The sequence below is a fragment of the Aptenodytes patagonicus genome, chromosome 5 (assembly GCF_965638725.1).
Source record: "Aptenodytes patagonicus chromosome 5, bAptPat1.pri.cur, whole genome shotgun sequence".
Taxonomy (NCBI): Eukaryota; Metazoa; Chordata; class Aves; order Sphenisciformes; family Spheniscidae; genus Aptenodytes; species Aptenodytes patagonicus.
Genome location: NC_134953.1, coordinates 66940870 through 66952079, shown reverse-complemented (window position 1 = coordinate 66952079; position 11210 = coordinate 66940870).

Below are 11210 nucleotides of genomic sequence, written 5' to 3'. Positions count from 1 at the left end.
GCATAAATTTGTATGATAAAGAGCCTTTTAATAACAGTAAGCTCATAAAAAGAAAAGAAAAATAATCTAAAGAGCGGTTTATTTCTAAACAAATCTGACACTTCACAAACAAGCGCCAATGGTGTCAGGGGAACGGGCTAATTTTTGGCTATCACATGTACTGCTGAAGCCAGCAGCCAAGCTGTCACCAGGGCTGTACCGCTGCCTTGTGTTTGCTTCTCTTCCCTCTGAACTGCCTCAGGCGGCCACCCTGGTCAGGCTAACAGGTACTGCAGAGGTAAAGTATAGATTAAATCTAGATAGATTTTCAGTGTTCCCAGGGGTTCATAGTTCTCATCGTTTTACAACAGATGAAAAATACAAGAACTAAAAGATTACTTGTGATCAAATCTAGGAACAGGTTCATTCACTTTTGCCCGCTCTTCTTCCACGCCAGCAATATTCTTAATAGAAAGCAGCCGTCGTAGGAGTTTGTAGACTTACCACCCTTTATTAAAACACGCACTGTGTATGAAATACAGCAGTTTAAGCCTTCAGGGAACAACCAGCTCCAAGCAATAGGAAACTCCCACATCCTTCGGAGAGGGCCCCGAGACCCGAAGCTGCCGGCCGACGGGCTGGAAGCATTTTACCGCCTTCCAGCTGTCCCTAGCCACCGGCACCACCCCAGAAACCAGGGCTGCCACCGCTCCCGGCGTTCAAGTACTTATTCCTCCACACGCCCCGTGCCTTGGAGGAGCCCGGACAAGCCCCGGTGAAAAGACCCGCGCTCGCAGCCGGAGAAGCCCAGGGGCTCTTGCAGGCACGGACCGCTCCCCCTCAGGGCTCCCCTGACCCTCCAGCTGACCGAGGCGGGGAGGGCGGCGAGCCGCGTCTCCCCCTCGCCACCGCACAACCCTGACGGAGCGCCGCAACCCCGCGCGCCCCCCGCCCTCACCTCCATGGCGGCCGCCAGCGTCCCTCGGCTGAGCGGGGCGGGGCGGGGCGGGGCGGGGCGGGGCGGGGCGGGGCTGCACCGCCCACCCGCCCGCCCCCTGCTTCTCCGTGTGTGAAGAGGGGGAAGCACGCATGCGCGCGGCACCGCCCCGTGTGAGCAGGCCCGGCAGCGGGCGCCCACGACTGTGCGCATGCGCGCGAGGAAAATTCCCTCCCCCCCCCCCCCCCGGTCGCGGCCCACCGGGCGCGCAGGCGCAGTGCGGGCGGGCGCGCAGGCGCAGCGCTGCGGCGGGGCTGCGGCGGGCGTCGTTGTCGCGGTTCTCCTCTCCTCTAAGGCGCCAGGGAAGGGGACGTTATGGGGGCACCTGGGCCAGGCACTGCTCCCCAAGCTAGGCTGGCAGCTTGCAATCTTCTCCTTCCCGGAAGAGGGCTGTGCACCTGAGCACGTCCCCACTCGTGGCAGGAGGGTGCAGGGGCCCTGAGGGCAGGTGGGCCGTGCAGGGACCCTCTGTCATAGCCTGAGGCCGAGAGCCAGGTGGCTGCCGTCTTGTATTGCTGCCCCCCATCCCTCTGCAGGGTTGCCAAGAAGCGCTTGTGGAAAAAACACGGTAATTAACAAAATTCAGCACATGCTCTTCAGTGTATTAAAAAAGCCAGTAAGACTTTCACATCTGCCTGCACCAAGTACCGTCTCCACAAAACTGTTAGGGTACAGGAGGGGTGATAAGGATAACTTTCTAAAAGCCTCTTTATTCAGGAAAATTTCTTTTTGTCTCAGCTTTACTTTTGATACTGTACTGTCTATGTAATGCCAGCAGCATAATAGATATTTTGGAAGTTCATTTCCTTGCCTGCTCTCTGTGCTTCCTGTGCTCCCACAAGCTTTTTGCATGAGCTGGTGATTTTTCACAGGTTTCCCGTTTGGCCTCAGGACCAACTTGGTGCTGATGTACCTGGGCAGTTGCTCAGGTGACAAGGGGAAAGTGTCCCTCGCCTTTGTCTTCAGAGCAGTGTGGATACAGCAGAGGGGTTTGGGGACATTCAGTAAGCCAGGTGCACCGTCAAGCAGACCAGACCAAGAACGGAAAGAAAAAGTAAAGTAACAACAACCAAGAGCTAGGGATAAACCTAGGGAGGCACAGCACGAAAACCCTACTGTGGGACAAAATGTCCAAAGGACTCCGAGAAGGCAGTGCTGTACACCTGACTTGCTGCTTCTCAGCGGTGGCTCTGTATCCCAGCCTCACTTGCTCCTACCCCCTTTGGGATAAATCACAGTCCTTCTACGTCAGGATGCATTTTCTCATTTTTTCCACACTCTCTTGAATAATTTGAACAGCAGCCTTATTTCCTGCAGCTATTTCCTTACCTCCCCAGAACTGCAGCCCCTTTTTATCTGGCAGTAAAAGGTAAGTCTCCTTCTTTGTGGCCAGCTACAGAAGAGGGGCAGCAGTGTAAGAGCAGTGGGGCAGACACAAACGTGCTACTCAAATTTTTTTAAAAATATTTTTAAATAATTACTATTGAATGAGGCTTTTAATTTTGCCAGCTTTATCCCTTTTTAGATTGGTTATATTGCCTGCAAATATATTTGACTGGAAAAACAGTCAGGTTTTCTTCTCAGCAGAGGCACAAGGCACCAGCTCTGCACAAGAGCTCCAAGGGAAAAAAGGCTCATTAATGGCAGAAATCTTGCTTTGGTGTTTGCAGATGAGTCCCTTCTTTTAGTTTTACAAAGAGAAGCTCTGATCTACTTCTCAGGTGTTAAAAAGGCTCAGGAAGAGACAGTTATTTCCCCTGAGCAGGGAGGTGGATTCATTTGCAGAGAAGTATCCCTGGCAAGAAATAGCTCTTTTCCATATCAACTCAGACTGACATTTTATAAGGTTATTCTTAGTTTGGGTGACATTTCAGTTCTCCGCTCACTGTAGTAGACTAAATGAAAAGATGTAAACTTGGTAAATTTAGAGTTTGTAGTCAAAAAAAAAAAGAGCAGATTGAAATGAAGTCCAACAAGAACTCCTTTGAGATACTAGTCCCTACCTCATTTGTGATATAGTATCTTCTCCATAAGGATTTCAAACATCAGTGGAGATACTAGCTTTGCTGGGAAGTGGGAGATGTTCATGCCTAGAGACTGCAAGCTTTGCTGCACTGTGTGTGCAGCTTTGCTGCATTGTGTGGCTACAGATACCAGATACATAATGGGAAACTTTGAAGTGGAACCTGAATATGCCTGGAAAAATCAAAGCAAATTGCAAGTTATCAAGTTAGCAGGACTTTAACAGTCACCATATAGATGTTCTAACTCATTTGTGAAGATCTGGGAATTTGCACACAGTATTGCCACATTTCAGCTGGGAGATGGTAACTGCCACATGGAAAAGAGTAGGACTGTGGATGGCAAAGACATATAGCCCTTCCCACCCCCAGAGCACCAGAAACCATCTCCAAATTGCCATGGAGGGAGAGCAACCTCTTTTAGTTATACTGGCCCAAAACTTTCAACTCTGCTGCCACATACAGAGTCAATAACTTGTTGTTGATAACAGTATTTTTCACCCAAAGCTGTTCAATTCCGCTAGTGTTGGCTAGTGTTAAAATGGCTCAAGAGAAACACCAAATTCAGCTTAGTGAATTACAGCTTTAACCCATGAGCATCCCAGCACTATATGGTTTCAGTCTGGACATGCAGCTTGGTACCCACAACTCTCAAAGCCACAAGCTCAGCAAATCTAAGGCAAGTTAAGACATACTCTACCTGCTCTTGCTGCCTTCTCTGCCAAGGGCCAAGAAGATGCACCACAGTTTGAGAGAGCTGCCACTTCCTCACCTGGGTTCAAAGGAAACGGCCCAGAAGCAGAGCAGTGCCTGAGACAGCTGAAGCCTGCAGGATCCAGGACAGGATGGGGTTACTGAACATCAATGGTATCTTTGCGGTATCCTCTCCCAGCATGAAAGCATGCTTTGTTCTTTCCACCAAACTGGCGTGGAAGAGCCTGTAAACAGCCTATAAACAGCAGAAGCATTGAAGCCTGGTTTCCTAGGGATGCACTCGTGTGCACGTTGGTGCAGTGCTCTGATGTCTAACAAGGTGCAAGCCCAGGTGAAGATTTCTCCACAGCGAAGCCACTCCCGGCAGCTCTTCCCCACATGAATCTCTGGTGGCCCATCCAGGTTGAGGACGCTCCTGTTTCCCGCTCCCCTCAGGGAGGGCATTAGTAGTCTTCACTCTGCACTAGCTGCCCACCTATTTCCACAACACATCGAAACGAAGGATTCAGGACTTATGTCTGAATATCTTCCCATGTATACCTCCACTTGAACAGAAGTAAAGGGTAGTCTGCAAGAGTAGCTCAAATCCATGCAAGCACGTTCAGACTCTCAACATCTAGGACTGTATCAGTTCAGGGCAGATCATCTCAAACTTTTGTAGCATGTTTTCAAATTGAATTCGTCATGGTTTTTAATTCCCATCCATTGCTTCTTGTTACACCTTTCTCCGCTGGGTTACAGGGCTCTTACACAGCATAGCGTCTTCTGCCTGTGAAAGTAGGTGTCCATTCTCAAAGCAAGATGTATATACTTGAATCCTTGTTTTTCTGTCCCTTTTGTTACTTGCAAGATAACCCAGCTGCACAACGCACTTAACTAGAGGGCAAATCTTAAGTTTCAATCTAGCCTGTTATAAAGCAGGAGGAAAAAAAAAAAGAAAAAAAGTATTTTGATTTTCATTTTGTTGTTTTTAATAGAACAGGCATGGTATTTCCAGGAAATGGCTTATGCTAATATTGCAAGGCTAAGTCCCATGAAAAGTGAAGAAGAAAGCACCTCCTCAAACAGCATAATTGGTTTATTAACCACAGTAAAATAAGTAGTTCTTCACATGACTTTTCCTTTTATTTTTTAATAGCTTTTCAAGTACATGTCTGCTTTTTACCCATGCAGCACACAGCGGAGAAGATAAGGAGCCATCTATGCTGGCTGTTAGGCAAATAAGAAGTAATTACTAAAGCTAGTTTTGATTTAGCAGTGTTACAATTGGATCACAGTACTTTGGCCTATGTTTTACTACTAAAATGATTTCAAGCCTTGACTAGAATTATTCCTCTCTTATCTGCCCCAGCCAAGCACCTAAATCTTTATTTAAGCACCTGCAATGTAGTCTAGTCTGATTTTCAGGACACAGAGCACGTACCGTTCCCTCTGCTGTTCAAGGAATTTGTACAGGCTCCGTTTCTCTGAAAATTATACTTCTCATTTAGGCGATTAAACCCAGAGACAGGCTTATGCAATCACATTTGCCAGGATCAAGCTTCTGTGTCATTCTTTTGTTGTGAATGTCCTTTCTCCACTCCTCCCCCCCCCCAAAAAAAAAAAAAAAAAAAGGAAAGTGCTGTTTCTTTCAGGAAACCTTATGATTCATTGGTAGCGTTATGGGTAGTGTGAGATATCTCTTACACCTAGAGACCATGTTTCAGTGTCCCATCTGGCAAAGCTGTTCACAGCAGGGGACAAGGAAAAGTTCTCAAAATGGACATTAAAAGTGCCCGTATGGATGTGAATGCCAGGCTGAAACCTGTTTTTCCTGTAGCCAGACCCATGAGGAGTACTCACACCTTCACACAGTGCCACCCCACTGCCCACTGGGATGGAGATCCTGAACTGACTCTATTTAATGGAAAGCCCGAGTAACATGGGACCTGGAAAACATGTGGTCTGCTGGAAGACCACAAACCAAACCTGCTGGAAGAAAGCAGAAAAATGCTTGTGTCCACTGTACAAGCTGATCATTAGAGGCTGTTAGTGCATACCCCTGAACACCCCCATCTACCCCAAACAGCTGTTCAGCAGCACCAAAGTGACTTCTACCAGTCCAGATTGCTTTTCATCCTCAGCAGCTCCTAACTTTTCTGCCAGCCTTTACAGGACCCATTACAAATCCTTCCAGTCCATTTCCTATGATGTCCTGCTTAGAAGAGCAAGGGGAAATGCAGACTGTGTGCTATCCCAAATGCTAGGCCCCTGGACAGCCTCTGGAGACACATGGGGCTGGGTCCAAGTAGTCTGACTTAAGTGTTACAACGTGGTATTGATTATTCAGGTGGTGCCTATGCCATCATTGTCAATGCAACATGGACAAGAAGGGTAAGATCTGGTGATGTTACACATGGTGTTTTGATGATATATTCTTATTAAAATGAACAGGGCTAAGCTGTCTCATGCCCTTGGGTTCCTTAGGATATTACCCAGATGAGTAACAGCCTCTTTGGCCAAAGTTCTGGACGCCACAGTTCATCCCATGACACTGTGCATGCTATATCTATCTATCTGCGCTGTCTAGAGGTTTAGGCAGTATTTGTACATGGATAAAACAAAAGTCTTGGGGCCGGGGATGAGCAAAACTCTGAGAAAGTCCATTTGACAAGCAAGGGTTGATATCCTCATCCTACCCAACTGGGTTCCTTGGACATGAGAGATGCTGCTGTACGAGTGATCAGCACCAAAGAGGGAGACTCTCAGAGTCTTCTGTTAGGTGCTTGTGCAGGAGAAGGGGCTTTTTTAATTCTATTGCTATGGGCTAGTTACAAGATAGTGTAATATAAGAATATCTGTGAGTTTTAATGAATTTGGAAGTCACAGCACAAAAAGGGTGTCTTGGGAGGAAATTGTTGTAACTGGTAGGAACAGAAGTGGGAAGATGATTTTCCTTCTGAGTGGCGACATTTTCAAATGCAGCATCCCAGTTTCATTTCACTGCATTCCTGTTCTCCTTAGGTATTTATTTTTGCATCAGAGAACAGTAATACTGAGCAGATTGCAAAGTCAAGCACGAAGGACTGAGACAAGATGCTGGGCCTGCTGCTTCCAGCATAGAGAAGACGTTAGCTGAGTTCCTAACAAGGCCAGTTATGGGTTACAGAAGCAATCCAAGGACTGAAAGAAAACGAGTCCTCAGAAATGAACACAGTCACCAAAACAGCAGAACATTTTGCCACAGCATTAGAAATCAAGGCCTTCCATAACATTATCTCCACCTATATGTAGCTACCAAAACCAGCACATCCACCCTGCTAGTTTAGGCTGGGACTGAGACCTTGTGTACACCTCAGCTCTTATTCCCCCCAGTGCACACAAGCGTGGAGAATCCTGGCACTACTGGAAAACTGCAAGATGAGTAAGACTCAAGGGAGGGAGACCATGAGTGCAGTGCTGGTCCTGGCCTCCAGCCCAGGATGCCTACAGCAAGTTGCCCCAAGAGTGCCAGCTCTTACATATGCTGAGCTGACAGCCACATGAATGGATGGCAAAATGCTTACCTCAGTCCGTCATTAGGGCATAGCCCAAAGCAATTGGTAACTGGCCCAGTGGATATAAAATATTAAATGACAAAGGAGAGGTCTGTTCCAGTATGGCAACTCCCAGGTAGTACAGCTTCATTAAAGTCAATAACGAAATAGCTGCTGGAGGATTACCCAAATGGCGGTGAAGCTTCTCCTTTTAACACAGGCTGAAGAGTCATACAAGTTGAAGAATCCTGAAAATATGGATCCTCTTCCTCCCCCTCATGATTATTGTTCCCGGCAGGAGGATGTTAAATGCATACCACCACTTGCTGAGTATGAAGCAACCCTGTACCCCAGCAGCCAGCACCCGGACCCAACTGTTCTGCAAGAGAAGCCCTACAATCCAGGGTTCCTGCAAAGTCCCAAACTTCCTTCAAGTTTTCCACCAAAACACATGATTTGGGAGAACAAGTGCCAGATACTTTTAAGAAGCAGTAGTCGTGGAGCTGCTGGACTCACTTAGGATCCAATGGGTATCATCTGATCTATCCCAGTTATCCTTGTTGCTGCCAAGGAACCTGTGGCTGACCCCAGCGGTGAGCCAGCTTGGATGGGGGAAGGGTTGGGTGAGCTCAGACACTGGAAGAGACCAGAGACCCTGGGGCAGTCAAAATATGGCCAGCACTGAGTGACTACACAGGTACTGAGTCCTGCCCTATGGATGTCAGCAGCAGATACCATCACCTGGTATCTCAAAGCATCAAAGTAAGGTGCCTCGTTGGAGCTGAATGGATTGTGTTCCACTGAGACCTTAAACTTCAAGAAATTTGGAGGCAGACCATGCTTTCCCCCCCCCCCCCCCCCCCAGCCACCTTTGCAGAAAGAGACTCTCTCGTGTAAGAGACCTCACTTGCTGTTGCTATGTTCTGCATCCGTGCAGACATGCGGTAGTCCCCCACGCACCGCTGGCATTTCAGCTCTGACTCAGGGTCTCTCTTCAGCAGGGAGATGAATGCCACACTCTTGCTTCAAGGTCCTCTTGACACTTATGAGTCATTTGTCCTTCCCTGACCTGCATGAGGGAATCTGGCTGACTGGGCTGCGCTAGCAAAGCCATCAGCCTGCAGAAAGTAAAAGCTGCACACACTCAAGAGAAACACTATTGCCTCTAGTTGTGAAATTCTCTGCTAGAATCAGCATCTTCCCCCACCTTCAAGAAAGCGATCAAGGAATGGATCTAGTGTTATTAACCCATCTCCTCCCTTTCTGATCCCGAGTGGATTCATGGTCATTTCTCAGCATGGACAGATTTTTAACCCTTGGAAACAACAGCTTCTCCTTGGCTCCCTTTTCTCTCTTCCCAAGTCTTCTCTGACATTTTACAAGCTTTCATCAAGAGAGGAGGAATATCTCAGACTAGATCATGTCATGGTAATTGTGACCATTCACCCAGGACTGTTCAGCCTTAGCATGGGCAGGCTTAAACCCAGGAGCCGCCACTCAGACCAGCAAACCACCACCCCATGGCCCAACCCCACTGGGCTGCCAGTGGGCCTGCTGCCAGGGTAGGTCAGCCTTGACCCCTGCCTATGCCCGGCCGAAGGCAGAATGCTTCACTGGCCAAGCCCAAGCCCTCTCCATGTCCCATCCCTGTGGCACTGGGACAGGAGCCATTATGCTCCACAAAGCCCTTTTTTCCACCATGCCAGGCTATTCCTAAATTCTCCAATGTCTGCAGACATTGCATAGCACAGCGTTTCTCCTGTGCCAGCCTCTGTCTGATGTGATGACCGCCACCACAGCCTTTTGTTTGGTCCTGAAGGACATGGTGGCTGCAGAGAAGGAACATAAAATCCTGGCAGTAGCACATCTCCCCTTCATCAGGAGAACCCAGGGATTTTGCAGAGACAAATGAGTCCCAGGTACCTGGCAGCCAGCTGAGCAGATGAGTCATTTGGGGAGCTGGGGCTGACAAGAGCTACGGGCATATTTAATGCATCCCAGGGTTCCTGCCTGCTTTCAAATTGTGCAGGGATGTTTGTTGAAGCTCTGGGGATGTTGGAGCCTCATAGGCACATTTCAGCCTCCTGAAAGGAGGAGAAGTTTGACTTAGATACTTTTCTCAGTGCTTCTGCTTCATAAACATCTCTGCTATGCTCAGGCATTAAAAACTCCAGGCTGGGAGGCACTCAGGCTCAGTGTCTTGAAGAGAGACAAAGATCTTTCTGGCAGTGGATGGTCCTACAGAGGTCCACTGCTGCTATATTACTAGCCCTATAAATGTGGTAGCAATTCAGCCAAGAGGCTTCAGATACCCTGGTAAGGGACAACAGCTCCCTCTGCCCCCCACCCGCGAGGCTGGGACCCTCAGTGGGGATGAAAGCCCTGGAGCAAGTGGTTTAATGTGGGGAATACCCTTGAGGGAGGCAACTCCATGGACAGAGCAGCTGATGCCGGTGCAAAGGGGGAACGTGGACATGGCGGTAGTCTGAGATTTGTCTTCTCCATTGCACAAGCATTGCAGTGGCAGAATTTGAAGCTGAAGGGGGCAAGATGCTCAGCTCATACATGCTGCTGCCTGCTGGGATGGAGGGTGCTTGCAGACATGATTTTTCTTTTACGTGGGCTCAAACCCCGAGCAACATGGGTGACTTCCATGCTACGAGATAAGGCATGCACTAATTTAACCGGAAGAATTTGACACCCAGCATTTAACGGCTAACAGGGAATCCAGCCAGCAAGGAGCTTGTGATCCTGCTTGGCTGTGAAAGTCTCCCATGTGGACTCTCTGGTGTGTAATAAGCTGGCTGAGCTCATCCAGCAGAACACAGTGCAGACCTTCACTCAGGTCTCCCTCTCTCCCCTTCCTATACTGCTTCCAGAGTTACTGAAGATGCAGTTGTCACAGCACAATCATGAGCTGTGTTTCCTTGGGCAAACTAGGTTAAAAAGAAAAGAAAAAAACCCACCAAAACAAAACAAGAAGACCTTCTAAAGTGTTTTTTAAATTGCTGCTTGAGATGAGCCTGTGGGTTGGTCTTTCAGAAATAATCAACACTTTCTGTTCTGCAGGAATCTGTGGGAGCTCTGTGGTACAGAGGAGGTAAACGTGAAACACTCCCAAAGCAGGAGGGCTGAAATCCTCAGGCATGTGTTTAAAAATAAACAAAGTACACTCCCCTTTTGTAATGCATAGTGCATAATTACCTGGTGGAACTCATTGCCGCAGGACAATGTGAAGGACAAAAATATAAGCAGGCTTCTGTGCCTGCATTATTTATACCAAGTCTTGTTAAACTAAAGATGGTTAACGCTTCCTCTCTGCGTATCTGTCCACTGGCTGCGCCACCCTCTTGGACTTTTTTTTCTGTTGTCTAATTTGAATGTCCCAAGCCACAAATTGTGGTTGTTGGTCACTGTCTCACTGTCTTCCACTGTTGAGAAGAGGTTGACTCTGTCATCTTTGTACCTCACCTTGAAGTAGCTGTAGACTACTATCAGTTCATCCCTTAGACCCCACTGTTGAGACAGCTTCTCCGTAAGTCCCAACCTTACCAGCTTCCAGAGTGTCCTGTGCATTGAGTCCAACCAGGCCTCACTCCTCAAGGAGGCAGAAGGTTCCCGGTAGAGCTGTTGTCATCTCCTGCCTCTGCACCACACAGTGATTTGTGCCTGCGGTTCCTAACCGCAAGAAGAGCCTGCAAGATTGATCCCAGGACTCAGGAACCACACACCTTTGGAAAAAGTAGTGAGCAAAACTCACCACCGCTGGAAAAATGCCTTCAGGTGCGATGCTGGTGAAAGGTCTGCAAGGGGAGGATGCAGACCAGCAACATTAGCCTATGTCAAGCCGCTTTCTGAGACGCAAGCTGAGGTCTCAACATGGCATTGAGATCCATCAGTGCTGCAACTCACAGGGGAAATCCACTCTTTATGTTATCCTGGGTGCTTTTTCATGATGCCTGTCTTAGTACAGGTGAATCAGGG